Source organism: Nicotiana sylvestris, chromosome 3, assembly GCF_000393655.2.
Source record: "Nicotiana sylvestris chromosome 3, ASM39365v2, whole genome shotgun sequence".
Lineage (NCBI taxonomy): Eukaryota > Viridiplantae > Streptophyta > Magnoliopsida > Solanales > Solanaceae > Nicotiana > Nicotiana sylvestris.
In genome coordinates, this window is record NC_091059.1 from 33,892,957 (window position 1) to 33,908,738 (window position 15,782).

The following is a 15,782-nucleotide window of genomic DNA, read 5'->3' on the forward strand; positions in this document are numbered from 1 at the left end:
GATTCGGTGCTTGAATGATTTCCACAAGTGCCTTCATGGATTTCTCTCAGAATATACTTGGTATCTCCCGGTCCTAGACATATCGTGAGCGTGCCTTGAATGTTCTTATGAATAGGGTTCCATCTTTGGACAATCTAAACCAGGCTGCCTTCGTATGCAGGTCCCTTGATTCTTTTGGATCCGAGGGCAGTTTTGTGATCTTCAGATATTCTATATATTTGTTTCTCCAGTCCCAAGTCAGGCTCGTTGAGTTTATCTCGGCATGGCCTTCTTCCACAATCGATCTCATAAGTTGTACGACTGCCCCCGAATTGAACTCGTCGTCCTCCAGTGACGATCCTAAGTTAGTAAGGGCATCGACCTCACTGTTTTGATTCCGAGGTACGTGTTGTAAAATCCACTCCTTGAACTGATGTAATGTTACCTGCATCTTATCCATGTACCTTTGCATTCATTCTTCTCTGACCTCGAACGTCCCATTAACTTGGTTCACCACGAGAAGGGAGTCTCACTTAGCTTCGATCACCTCCGCCTTCAACCTTTTGGCTAGTTCGAGACCTGCAATCATGGCCTCATATTCGACCTCGTTGTTACTCAATTTCACAATCCTAATAGATTTTCTAACTACGTTGCCTGTTTGTAGCTTTAATACGGTGCCAAGTCCGTATCCTTTTGCATTTGAGGCACCATCCGTAAAGAGGGTCCAGATCCCCGAAGATGTCCCTGAGTTCACCAACAACTATCTTTCGACCTCGGGTATTAGGGTCGGCATAAATTTGGCCACAAAATCTTCCAAAATTAGATTTAATGGCGGTCCGGGATCGATATTCAATATCGTACCCGCTGATCTCCACGACCCATTTGGCCAATCGTATTGAGAGCTCGGGTTTATGCATTATATTTTTCAATGGGTAAGTAGTCATAACATATATAGGATGACATTGAAAATATAGTTTCAATTTCCTAGAGGCGCTTAGCAAAGCGAGCGCCAATTTTTCTATGTGAGGGTACCTAGTTTCGGCCTCACCTAGAGTCTTGATAACATAGTAAATTGGAAATTAAATACCTTGCTCTTCTCGGATTAGGACTCCACTTACTGTTATCTCTGATACTGCCAAGTACAGGTATAGTTGTTCATTTGTCTTCGACGTGTGAAGCAACGGTGGGCTCGATAGATATTGCATGAGTTCCTCCAGGGCCTGTTGGCACTCCGGGACCCATGAGAAGTTATTCTTCTTCTTCAGTAGTGAGCAGAATCGATGGCTCTTATCAGAGGAACTCGAGATGAATCACCCCAAGGCGGCTATGTCCGGTTAATCTTTGCATGGCCTTCACGTTGTCCATAACCGTTATATCTTTGATGGCTTTGATCTTATCGGGGTTGATCTCGGTTCCCGGTTGGAAACTATGAATCCGAGGAATTTACCTGATCCGACTCCAAACATACATTTCTCCGGGTTCAGTTTCATATTGTACTTTTTCAATATGCTGAAAGTTTCTTGCAAATGTTTTAAATGGTCCTCTGCTCGTAGGGACATAACCAACTTATCGTCAATGTAAACCTCTATTGATTTTCCTATTTGTTCCTCGAACATACGGTTTACTAGGCATTGATAAGTGGCACCAACATTTTATTATTCCGAATGGCATCACGTTATAGCAGTATGTGTCGTACTTAGTGATGAATGAGGTTTTTTCCTGATCACCCAGGTTCATTCGTATTTGGTTATACCCGTAGTAGGCATCGAGAAAACTGAGGATCTTGTGGTCGGCCGTGGCATTGATCATGCGATCGATGTTGGGCAAAGGGAAGGAGTTCTTGTGACATGCCTTATTCAAATCCTTATAGTCCATACACATTTTTAATTTATTTCTTTTTTAGGGACTACTACTATGTTTGCTAACCAATCCGGGTATTTAATCTCCCGAATGGACCCACCCTATTTTAAGGAGTTTAGATACCTCATCCTTGATGAAAGCATGTTTGACCTCGGACTGGGGTCTCCTCTTCTACTTGATCGGGTGGAACTTCGGGTCCAGGCTTAACTTATGAGTGGTTATCTCCGGCGAGATCCCTGTCATATCAAGGTGGGACCAAGCGAAGCAATCTTTGTTAGCTATAAGAAATTGAATGAGTTTTTTCCTGAGCTCGGGGCTTAACCCCATGCCCATGTATACCTTTCGATCAGGCAAGTGTTTGGTTAGTACGACTTGTTCCAGTTCCTTGACCATTGATTTTATAGCGTCGGAATCGCCGGGGGCTATGAAAGATCCGGGAACTCCGTAGTCGTCATCCTCGTCTACCCCTTGTTCTTCTGACTCCGTCGAGGCTGGAATCGATGATTTCTATTTGGCCCTGTCTTTGACAATCTGATTCAGATCGTCCGATGTTGAGAGTGTGGATGCCATCACTTCATCGATCGTGAACATCTCTTTGGTGGCCGGTTGTGTCCCCATAAACTGTTTTGACTACTCCGGGTGTTGGGAATTTCAGTACCTGGTGCAGCGTTGAGGGTATTGCTCTCATGTTGTAAATTCGTGGCCTCCCGAATAGAGCGCTGTATCTCATATCCCCTTCAATTACATAGAACTTGGCTTCCTGTATAGTTCTGGCAACGTTTACTGGTAATGTTATCTCCCCTTTAGTGGTATCACATGCCATGTTGAACCCGTTCAGGACTCGGTCCGCAGGTACGATCTGATCTTATAGGCCGAGTTGTTCCATGACCCTTGATTTAATGATGTTGGCTGAGCTACCTCGATCAATTAACATACGCTTAATTCGAGAATTATTTATGAGTACCAATATTACCAGTGCATCGTTGTGGGGTTGCACGATCCCCTCAGCGTCTTCGTTGTTGAAAGACATGGCTCCTTCTGGTACGTAATCCTGAGTTCATTTTTCCCTTGTGATGGATACTTTAATGCGTTTCAGCATCGGACCATGGGGAATGTCGACTCCACCGATAATCATGTTGGTGACATGCTGAGGCTCTTCCTGATCGGTCTACTTATTAGAGTCCATGTTCCTAAAGTAGTTCTTGGCTCGATCACTCAGGAATTCTTGAAGATGTCTGTTGTTGAACAGTCAGGCCACCTCTTCTCTTAATTGTCGGCAGTTTTCTATTCTACGGCCATGAGTGCTGTGATATTTGCACATTAGGTTGGGATCCCTCTAGGATGGATCGGACAATAAGGTCTATGCCATTTGGTATCTTTGATGCGTCCGATGGTAGATACAATAGAGGCCGCAACGACATTGAAGTTTTACTTCAATAATCTTGGCACTTCTTTAGGCCCGACGGTTTTGTTGAAGCTGTTTTTGCTCATGAGTCCCCGATTGCTCTAACCTTGATCACTTCTCCATTCATTTTGCATAGAGTTTTGCCCGGACCCACTACTTCTTCGGTCTCCACTGTATGGCTGATTCTGATCCCTATTCGATCTCGGTTCACGATCAATGTCTATCTTGACTCTATCGATGGTTCTGACAGGGTACACGGACCCGGAGGGGCCTCAAGCTGATCATCGTCGATCTTGAGTTTCGATTGATATCGTTTATGGGCATTGGCCCAAGTGATGGCCGGATGTTCTACCAGGTTTTGTTTCAACAGTTATGAAGCCAACGAGCTCCGAATGTTGAGTCATTGGGTGAAATCCTGAACGTCCCAATCATCAGCGACTGGTGGTTGATCTATCCGTTCCATTTAAAATCGGGACACGAACTCTCTAAGAATCTCATTATCCTTCTGTTTTACTTTGAAAAGGTCCGACTTCCTAGTCTCGACCTTGATATTTCCAGCATGTGCTTTCACGAAAAAATTTGCAAGCATAACAAATGAGTGAATAAAATTAGGAGGTAAGTTGTGATACCATATCATAGCTCCTTTTGACAGGGTCTCTCCGAACTTTTTCAACAAGATAGAATCGATCTCATCATCCTCCAAGTCGTTCCCTTTGATGGCACATATGTAGGAGGTAACATGCTCGTTTGGGTCGGTCGTTCCGTTATACTTAGAAATCTCGGGCATATGGAAGTTCTTATGGATCGGCTTTGGAGCTGTGCAAGGCTTTTGTACAAACTTCTTGGAATCCAGGTCTTTCAGTATCAACGGTGCTCCCGAGATTTGGTCGACCCTAGAATTGTAGGTTTCTACCTTTTTGCATTAGCTTCGATTTTCTTCTCCCCTAATTCTACCCTTTATGTCAGTTCCTCGAGCATCTTTATGATCTCGGGGTTAGTCCCTAATTCATTTTCATTCGACCTCTCTGCGATCGGTTCATCCCTGCGGGTGATTTCCCGGGATGGATCGGGTTGAATTCTGCTCGGTGCAGGGCTTTGGTTATGTAACTGAGCTATCGCCGAATGTTGAGCCTGTAACATTTTGAAGATCATCCGTAAATTAATCCCATCTCCTCCAATGTTTTGCGTATTTTGAGCTACCGATCGGGCACCACCACGAACACTATTCTCGAGGTCGGTAGGCATATTTGCATTGATAGCCATATGCGAGTTAGCGTCATTCGGGTCTGCGATCGGAATTCCGATGGGATCGACCGGCGGTACCCTGTCACTGGGCACTATGTTGTTATTTTCATCGTGATGGATGGACTCGTTGTCAACATGTATGGGTGCTGATTGTGAGTTTGACATTTTGAGCTTTAACCTGAAATTAGAGGCATTTCAAAGAACAAGTGTAAAGTAGTGTATGTGTTATAGAAATTTTATCAAATAACCACTATTATTATTAGCCTCACGGTGGCCGCCAAACTGTTTACCCTCAAAAACAGATAACAATTGAATTTGTCAGTGGTTTTAAGGATGTGCGGATTAACTTGACACAAAGCGATAAATTAAGTTGTAATTAAAATAAATAATGATAAAGTGAATTCAAACCACACGAATTGAACAGTTACATTTTTGGGAGGTTAGTCACACTCGAATTTGATGCCCTTCAATCAGTATCAAGATACAATAGAATAAGAGCTTAAAAAGAAAAAATAACAATGTATTGCTTTTGAGTGCATGTTACAACGTGTTAAATGAATTATCTGACCCCCTTTATATAGTAGAGGAGTCCTACTTTAGGTACTATTCTATGAAAGGTAAAAGATTTCGATTTACTAATAGTTAGTTCCTTATTGATACGCGCCGAGATTCCCACCGTAATATCCGACCGGTCACAGATATTTCGTTCTTCTGTTGGCTAGTCTTACAATGTTCCTTCGAGCTCGTTCGATGCTAGGATCGATTCCGGGATCACGACCTCGATATTCTCGAAGGCAGGAGTTCCGCCCCCAGGTTTTAGCTTGGTGAGACTTGATGTCGATCTTCACTCATTTATTGCCATGTTTCGAGCTTGGCTTACTATGTCGCAGGCGAGCTCGATTTTAATCATATACAATAATGCTAGCTAAATGTGACCAACATTCAATATTTTTAAATCTTACACCTTCTAAAAAAATTGCTATAACACAAACACATTATTTAATATGATTTATGTAATTTTATAAAATTATATATTAACTGACATGGATGCAGGCGCAAAGTGCGTACCCTAAGGGATCATTTGGTATGAGGTATAAGAAGGTATAGGGGTGGTATAAAAATTTAATACCACTTTAATACTATGTTTGATTAGCAAATTAGGTATAAGTTATTCCGGTGTTAAAATTAATACCAGAATAACTTATACCTTATAGAGAGTGTGGTAATTAGCACTGATATAAGTTATACTTTCTTCTTAGAAATTATACAATTGTCATTCTTAATATAATATACCAAATAGTGAATAAACAATAATCACAACATAACTTATCCCAATATAATTTATACCGGCATAATCCGTATTCCAACCAAACGACCCCTAGAACTAGTATTAGTAACGTTGAACCCAATGAAAAAAAGAAAAACAAAGAGAAAATAAAAAAGAAAAGAAAGGACAACCAAATGGTAGTTGACAATATGTTTTTTATCTGGCCCTCTAGACTTTCCATTGAGAAAAGGGCACCAATGTAATTGCAGAAGCCGCTTCTGTATATATATAGACATCTCCTAGGGTTTAGTTGACCCAATAGAGCAAGGCATTTTTCTCCTGTTCGGCCGTCGTAGCAATTTGCTCTGCTCCTATCAAGGTTTTAGCCTTCTCCGTTTTCCCAAAAACTCTTTTAGGATTCTTCGTATTTTTTCTAATTCCCAAGCTGTTCTCCATGAATTTTCTGTTTCTATTTTGTGGTTTAACATGTTCAACGTGTTAGTAGTTTCACCAGTCTATGTTTGTTCTGTTCAAATGCGTAGTGTGACACAATCTGTTATTCACCAGAAAACTCTTAATTGGATTTCTGTTTAATCTTTTGTCCGTGCTCAGAGTTTTTTAGTTTTGACAATCTGTTCGTATCATTGAAGTGTGAAATCTATTCGTTTTGTGTGGCTATCGTTGGTTATATAGATCAATACGATGGCGGGTCTGTGTCAAATCTGAAATTAATTTTTCCGAATTAATGTTTTAGCACAACATTTTGGCCCTTTCTGCTAATTGTTTCACTATAATATTTGATCCATCAGAGGTTTTATCCTTGATATACCTTTTTTTTTGTCGTTTAAGTTGCTGATAGTTTAAAAGATTGTTTACACTATCACTAGTTTGAACCTGTGATTGCAGACTAAACACCAAAATATGGTTATAAAGAGATTTGCCTAGAATTACCTGATAAATGACCTATTTGTATACCGTTATTGCATATAGCTTAAACTCTGTTGACAAATGTAGCAATGATATTATGTGATTTGCAGGATGGAATCTGCAACAAAGCATGCTATTGTGGTGAAAGTCATGGGCCGTACTGGATCCAGAGGACAGGTAACTCAGGTGAGAGTCAAGTTTCTTGATGACCAGAACAGGTTTATCATGAGAAACGTCAAGGGGCCTGTTAGAGAGGGTGATGTTTTGACATTGTTGGAGTCTGAGAGAGAGGCTAGAAGGTTGCGTTGAAGGGGCACATTTTTGAATTCCATATGGAGCTGGTTTGAGTATTATACTGTCCTAGATTTTGATAAGTCTTTTAATGTTATGTTTTTTTTTGCAAGACTTGGTTAATTGTGGACAAGAATTTTAGTGCCAAGCTCAGTTGTTTTGGTGATGTTTGTGTCCATGTCGGTTGAGTAATTTTGGTATTATTGCAAGTTTTGGTAATATTTTATGATCATTCATAGCTGGCTTTTGCTCTCTATATCTTAACTTGGTCCAACTTGTCAGCATGCTGGTCAGATAACCCTCCATTGTTGCTAAGACAATTTCGCATTTCTTAATCTCTATTTTGATGTCCTTTGTTTTATACTTTTATTAGAGTGGAAGTTCTTAAGCATTCGCTGGTGTAACTTTAAAGTAGAAAGCCAGAGAATGAAGATTAGAAGTAGTACCGTCTAGGAAATGAAATGATTAGAATGGGAGGGGGAAGTCTCGATTTGTAATGAAAAGATCAAGTGGAGGATCCTTTCTTTTAGGGAAGCGGGGTGGTTGCTTTTTGGACTGGACAATTTGTTCCAACAGAAGCACAGTAATATATGGAAAGCATTGCTCTAGTTGGGAGGTCCAAGACTGGTGTGTTCTATGGCGGGCCTTCTGTTTTATGGACTGCCATTTTTTCATGGTCATCCAATTTGTTTTTCTCATTGATCTTTAAAGTTGTGCCTTAGAACCCTTGATTGGCCATTTTTTGCTTGTTTGCTTGTGAAATTCCTCTTGTAATCCATAACCTCATCTGGAACATTAACAAAAAAATGTGTATATATATGTATGTATATTGTCTTTGCCCTTAGAAGTCGGCATTGTAACCATACTTTGATGGTATTTATCTTTGCTTTATATCCTTTTAGAGGCATAGCCTTTTATTTGGGACTTTTACAATGTTTAAATTTAAGTAGACCCTGTAACATGCATCTTATTGTCATTTTCATGTTTGGTTTTAAGAATCGTTCGCAGTTGAGTGGCGAGAGGAAATAATGTGCCACTCGGTATCTTTTGCCCTTACATATAGCCTCTAAAATGCAAGTGCTAGTCCTATGGAGTTCAGATGAAGTATTTGAAGCTATTTCCTTGTATCTCCAAACATATGCAACTGCTATGTGCCTAAATGAAGCTTTTATTTTCCTAAAACCCATGAAACATGACACATGTGCAAGGAGGAAGACGCTACAAAACAAGTATTTAACGTTTAAGCGTATATTTTCGGAAAGCAATTCAATGGACTTGGACAATTTGAAAATGGAATTTGGCAAGAATCATCTTCATTAAGAAATAATTGAACTTCTGAATTGTAATGATAAAAATAAATTAACGAGGATCATCTGAAATTTAGAATAACAGTAGTTCATATATACCCCCAAATGCCTTTAGATGGGCTGGAAAGCCAACAGAAATTATCCTTTCCGAAAAGGTCGTAAGATCAATAGACCTACATTTCATCATCTCCATGGAACGAAGTCAAAAGAGATCCATCAGGGAGGACTCAGTTCCATTTCTACGCTTGTTTTGAATTAACCAGTGAAAGAGGGAAGGTTTCTATGAAGAAGTGGTCATATGAAAAACTTTACACCTCTCAAATTCCAAGATTCTAGCTTATCAATACCAACTTCACACAATTCGGTGTAGTTCTTATTTCTTTTGCAACTAGAGTATCTATTTTTGTAACATGTTATTTGTTAGTATTATTTTTGTTCGAAAGTGTAAAACTAGAGACGTAACTTTTCCAGAGTAAACAGTAACGTCAATTAAATATTCTCACCCATAGAATTCACTGTGTGTTCTTAAGAAATTTAATCCCCTTCATTTCTCATTCACACCTCAATAAAACCCAACAATCCCTCACATGAATGGGAATGACCATATGTTTAAAAATAATTGGTAATTCGTAATTAATAATTAATTAGATCTAGATAAGTAAGTTTCTCTTTGAACTTTACGTAGTGAACACATGTCGGATATGCTCGATCAATCGGTATATGCGATATCCTTGAACCGTCGATATTTGGTGCATACCTAGACAATATAAGTCACACAACTAATTATTGACCGTCTTTGTTCCTCATATTGTGTTCTTTCAGCCATGAACACCGCTTGATTTTATGAGTGCGTAAATGTCTAGCCTTACAATCATTCTCCTTGAAGCAGCTTATACTTCACACTCACGTAGAAGACTCCTAAACGTGTAACCCGTAGATACACTATTTGCTCATGTATATCAAACTTAAAAACTATTAAAAAGCCATAATGAACATTGTCTTATCATGAGAACGAGTTGAATTTTTCGATAATGTTGAATCGTTATTCATAACTGTTTGTTCTCTTTAAATCTAGATATTGGGCTCCCCAGTCACTTAGATAGAGTTACTGGTCAAGATGACTTGTCCTCGGTCATAGTCTCATTGATCTTTCAACCACCTCTATAATTAGGCCTTTTATAAGTGGATCCACACATTATGGTTTAACTTTATGTACTTAATTATAATAAATTCACTAGAGTAGTTGTGTAACGGTATTATGTCTTCGCCATATATAATGAGAATTCTCGTTATACATAACACTTCCAAGTCCTTCCTACTGCCACTTGACTATCTTAATTTATTCATATGGGTGCTAACAATTTGGTCAAAATGAAATATCTTCCAAGATATTTCGGAACTGTTGTGCTCCTTCACCGGTCTTGTCTAAAGTTATAAAGCCAGACTTCATTGTAGCGGATGATGCATGTCTGTTTGAATAACTTTCAAGACACTGCTCTTCTACTAATAGTAAAAACATATCTACTTATAGATTTAGTTTCAGTCGATCCAGTGATCCAATTTGCATTACTATACCCTTCAATAACCGCACCATACATATTGTGGTGCAAAGCAAATTTTTGGGTGTATTTCAAATATCAAAACTTATTTCACCGTCATTTAATGAGTTTGGTTGAGATTACTTTGTATTGGCTTATATTGTACAAGCTATATTTGATCGTATATAATTCATGATATACATCAAACTTATTAAAACTTGGGCATAATCTAAGTAAGACTAACTTTGAACTTATTCTTTGGAAGAGCAGTTTTACATCAATTGGAGTCTTTGCAGCTTCAAAATCCAAAATACTTGAACTTAACTAGTACTATTTTAATGTAATGAGATTGAGATAATGCTAGAGCTAGAGGAGTCTTAGTGATTTTGATTTCTAAAATTAAGTTGGGAACTCCTTAGTCTTTTATATCAAACTTACTAGTTAACATACCTACATAATATCGACATATCATCCATATATAAACAAATAATGACTATATAATTTGAAATATTCTAAGTATAAACACATTTGTCATACTCATTAATCTTGAAACTATTTGACAATATAGTATGGTCAAATATCGCATGTCATTATTTGAATGCTTGTTTTAGTCCATAAAGATACTTAACAAGTCGATGAACTTTTTTTCTCGAAAACTACAAACTTTTTAAGTTATATCATGTAAGTTTCTTCTTCCAAATTTCCATTTATGAAGCCTATTATCACATCTATTTTATGGATTTAAAGAACGTACACAACGACTAATGCTATTAATACCCATGTAGATGTAATTCTCCTAACTTGGCAAGTATGTATCATAATAGTCAAGGCGTTCTCGTTGTAAGCCTTTGACAACCAGTATAATGCTATTGTGAACTAGTCTTATATTTGCCAACTGTACTATCATATTCCTTTTCAAAATTCATTTCAAAATTCATATTTGCCAACTGTACTATCATATTTCATTTACAAAAAAGAAATATCATTTAGAGCCTTAACCAGGTGGCTCACATTTCTTTTTACATGAATGCATATTGTAAAAGAATTCAATACCATCTGATTCATCGCCGTATTAATATGAGTGTCGATTTGTGAACCAGAAATCGATATGTTTTACTATTAATGACATATCTTATAAAAATACAATTAGTGATTTTCGGTCATATTTTTATCCTTTTTGATTTAGGAACTTTCACTTATGATAAACATCCACACACGTTGAAGTAATATTTCAAGTTATGTTCGTTTCTATATCTTATATGGAATGGATTGCATTTGATTGAGTATTTGGTTAGTCCAGAATATATTAATAATAGGTTGAGTCATAAACATGAATTGGGAAAGAGTGTTTTTGGAAATTGAATAGAAAATTCTGATCTTTGCTTCGTTGAATATGTTTCTCGATCTTGAACAGCTAGCTCTTTAATTATGAAACAAAACGATTGCTCCTTTGATTAGCACGTAATCTATCTGATATATAAATCACAGAAAGTTCAAATATTTGAATTTTTAGCTTTATTTCCCTATCATTCGTTAAAAAGTTCTGATCTTTGCATCCCTGCCGCGTCGAACACTTACTTCTCCGGCACCACTATTTTCCACTGGAAACGGTTTGTGCCTTTATTTAATCTGAAGTTTGATCATTTTTTGAGTTCTACCCGTTATTGTTTTTTCCGCTCCGCTGTTTAAAGTTTTTCTCTTCTCTGTTTGCTTTAGATCTTGTCCTTTTTGCCTTGATTTTTCGCTTTCGGTATATTAAATTTTATTTATAGATTATTAATTTTACTTCTTCAAAAATAAAATTCCCCCTTTTTTGCTCTACCGCTCCAATTCTATCATCGCCACTTTTGCTCAGAACCCCTTTTATCGAAGAACAATCCAATTTCAAATCGATACTCTCATTATTCTTAGCTATAGATTTTTTACTTTTATTTCACTGAATCCGTTGAAGTAAATGTCAATAAAGCTCGAAATTTCCAAAACCGAAATTGCTGGCTTTTCTGTACGTAGCAAAAGATTTGTTTGGTTTGCTCTGTTTTCTTTGGTTTTACTTACTGATTTTCAGTTTTCCTTTACTAGCTTACAACTGCAATTTAATGGTAGTAGTTGTGCTTTAGATTCCATTTGGTCACCGGTTTGTTGTTGTTATGTTGCCGGATCTCCTCGCATATTTCAGAAGCTTGCTTGTTGTTTTTCTTCAGTTAATTTCGGCTGCTAGTTACTTTTGGTGCTACACCAGTGGTAGCGGTGATAGCCCTTTTTGGTCTTTGGGTCGTGGTATTTTCTGTGTTTTCAGGGAAATTCTCAAAGTGGTTGGAGACAAGTTGGGCGCACGAGCACTAGCAAATGAGAGCAACCTGGACGAGCGTCAGCAAAGGGCGGTGGGAAGCGGTGCGTGAGCTTGCAAGTATATCGAGGGCTGCAAATCAACACAGGTTTGGTACTCGGGAATTGGTACCTCCCGTTCTACTGGTGTTAGCTAAATTGATGTTACTTTAGTTCACAACAGTTAAATCATTCAATAGGTGTACAGGTAGTCACTTGTTTGCTTCTAGTTTGATTCGTTGTCCGTTGTGCACTAGCGAGTCTTTTGTAGATCTGTCATAGGTGCAGTGGCGGCAGTCTGGGATGATAGATTAAAGGCATGTCCTCAGGTGGGGCAGAGTGTGGGACAAAGAGTGGGCCCGGGGTCAGGGGGTGGGTCGGGAGGCAGGGGACGTAGAGGGGGCAAGGGAGCCTATAGGTTGAGAATCGGGTCATGGAACATAGGTTCGCTAACGAGTAAGTCTATAGAGTTGGCGAAGATCCTTCAGAAGAGGAAGATTAATATAGCGTGTGTCCAGGAGACTAGGTGGGTCGGATCGAGGGCGAGAAACGCGGATGGGTATAAGTTGTGGTACTCTGGAGTCGTGAGGGGTAAGAATGGAGTGGGTATCCTAGTAGATAGCCGTCTTAGGGAGTCGGTGGTAGAGGTCAGGCGTGTGAATGATAGACTAATGACTATTAAATTGGTGGTGGGTGAGTGCACTTTAAACGTCGTTAGCGCGTACGCACCGCAAGTAGGTTGTGAGGAGGAGATTAAAAGGCGTTTTTGGGAAGGGTTGGATGACATTGTTCGTAGTATTCCGCCTTCCGAGAGGCTATTCATAGGAAGGGATTTCAATGGCCATATTGGGTCGTCTGCAGGTGGTTATACGGAGGTTCATGGCGGCTTTGGTTTCGGGGAACGGAATGGAGGGGGCATCTCACTGCTGGATTTTGCCAAGGCATTCGATCTAGTGATTGCAAACTCGAGTTTTCCGAAGCGAGAAAAGCATTTGGTTACTTACCAAAGTTCGGTGGCGAAGACTCAAATTGACTATCTCCTCCTCAGGAGATGCGATAGAAGGTTGTGCGAGGATTGCAAAGTTATCCCAGGTGAGACCCTTGCAACGCAACATAGGCTCTTGGTGATGGACGTTAGTATTAGGATAAGAAGGAAACAAAGGTCAGTACGAGGCCGCCCGAGGATTAGGTGAGACGCCTTAACTAAGGTTAGAGCCCAGGAATTGGAAGGAAGGTTGTCAGCAATGAGAGCTTGGAGAAGTAGTGGGGACGCAAACACTATGTGGTCAACGACGGCGGACTATATAAGGAAGGCGGCGAGAGAGGTGTTAGGGGTATCTTCAGGCCGCACCGGTGGCCACAAAGGAGACTGGTGGTGGAATGCAGTTGTACAAGGTAAAGTGGAAGCGAAGAAGGTGGCTTACTTGCGGTTAGTGGGGAGCACTGGAGAGGAGGAGAAGAGAGCGAACATTGCGAGATATAAGGTAGCTAGGAAAAAGGCAAAGATGGCAGTGACGGAGGCAAAGGCGGCAGCTTTTGCTCGTTTGTATGAGGAACTAGGGAACAAATGCGGGGCGAAGAAGTTACTCCGACTCGCTAAGGCGAGAGAGAGGACGACTCGGGATTTGGACCAAGTGAGGTGCATAAAAGACGAGGACGACAAAGTTTTGTTGGGGGATGACCAGATAAAGAGGAGATGGCAGACCTACTTTCATAAACTTCTAAATGAGGAAGGGGATCAGGATATTGTACTAGGTGAATTGAGGAACGCAAACAACCCCAATGAACTAAGTGATTGTCGGGACATTGAGGTCGATGAGGTCATGGAGGCAATGCGTAAGATGAGAAGGGGCAGAGCTACCGGACCAGATGAAATTCCGGTTGAGCTTTGGAGGTGTGTGGGTAGAGCAGGCTTGGAATGGCTTACTAAGTTGCTTAATGTTATATCCAAGACTAATAGGATGCCCGAAGAGTGGAGGTGGAGTACAATGGTCCCGTTGTATAAGAACAAAGGCGATATCCAGATCTGTAACAACTATAGGGGTATTAAATTACTAAGTCATACCATGAAAGTCTGGGAGAGAGTGGTAGAAATGAGAGTGCGAAGGACGGTGTCTATTTCAGACAACCAGTTCGGGTTCATGCCGGGGCGATCTACCACAGAAGCTATCCACCTTATTAGGAGGATGGTGGAACAATACAGGGATAAGAAGAAGGATCTCCACATGGTGTTTATCGATCTAGAGAAAGCGTACGACAAGGTTCCTAGGGAGGTCTTATGGAGATGCTTAGAGGCTAAAGGGGTCCCGGTTGCCTACATTAGGGCGATTAAGGACATGTATGATGGATCTAAGACTCGGGTTAGGACAGCAGGAGGCGATTCAGATTATTTTCCGGTTATTACGGGGTTGCACCAAGGGTCTGCGTTCAGCCCTTTCCTATTTGCCCTGGTGATGGATGCTATAACGCATCATATTCAGGGGGAGGTGCCATGGTGCATGCTATTTGCTGATGACATAGTCCTAATCGACGAGACACGACGCGGCGTCAGCGAGAGGTTAGAGGTTTGGAGACATACCCTTGAGTCCAAAGGTTTCAGGTTGAGCAGGACGAAGACGGAATACCTTGAGTGCAAATTTGGGGCAGAGCCGACGGAAGCGGGAGTGGAAGTGAGGCTTGGTTCTCAAGTCATCCCTAAGAGGGGTAGTTTCAAGTACCTAGGGTCGTTTATTCAGGGGTCCGGGGAGATCGACGAGGATGTCACACACCGTATAGGGGTGGGGTGGATGAAATGGAGGTTAGCGACGGGAGTCCTGTGTGACAAGAAAGTGCCACTGTTACTGAAAGGTAAATTTTATAGGGCAGTGGTTAGGCCTGCTATGTTGTATGGGACCGAGTGTTGGCCGGTGAAGATCTCACACATCCAGAGGATGAAAGTTGCAGAGATGAGGATGTTGAGGTGGATGTGCGGGCATACAAGGAAGGATAAGATTAGAAATGAAGATATTCGAGAGAAGGTGGGTGTGGCCCCCATGGAGGACAAGATGCGGGAAGCAAGACTCAGATGGTTCGGGCACATTCAGAGGAGGAACACTGATGCACCGGTGAGAAGGTGTGAACGACTGGCGGTGGTGGGTACGAGGAGAGGTAGAGGGAGACCTAAGAAGTATTGGGGAGAGGTGATCAGGCAGGATATGGCGCGACTTAGGGTTACTGAGGACATGGCCCTAAACAGGGAATTGTGGAGATCGAGCATTAAGGTTGTAGGTTAGGGGAAATTGTGATGTCTTTTTTACAGCGCACTAGAGTGAGACTAGCCAGTTAGGAATTAGTCTTAGGATGCTATTGATCAACTACTGATGATGGGCTTTATCTTCTGTGTATTAATACCTTACATATTCTCGTATTTCCTATATCTCTTATATTGCTGTTACTTTGTTTTTATGGTATTTATGTTATGTTATGGATTTTATGGTATTTTATGGTGTTTTATTATGAGTCTATTGATAGTACTAATATAGTGTCTCTTGTTGCCTCTTTGAGCCGAGGGTCTCCTGGAAACAGCCTCTTTACCCCTCGGGGTAGAGGTAAGGTCTGCGTACATATTACCCTCCCCAGACCCCACTTGTGGGATTACA

At 40.5% G+C, this 15,782-nt stretch overlaps 1 non-coding gene across 1 annotated transcript; it reads left to right on the plus strand.

Moving 5' to 3' along the window:
• The first annotated feature begins 6,067 nt into the window (after nt 1-6,067).
• LOC104220342 (uncharacterized) lies at nt 6,068-7,230 on the plus strand. The gene is made up of 2 exons (XR_011406014.1): nt 6,068-6,135; nt 6,794-7,230. It is a non-coding gene; the product is annotated as an uncharacterized protein (transcript).
• Nucleotides 7,231-15,782: the final 8,552 nt, after the last annotated feature.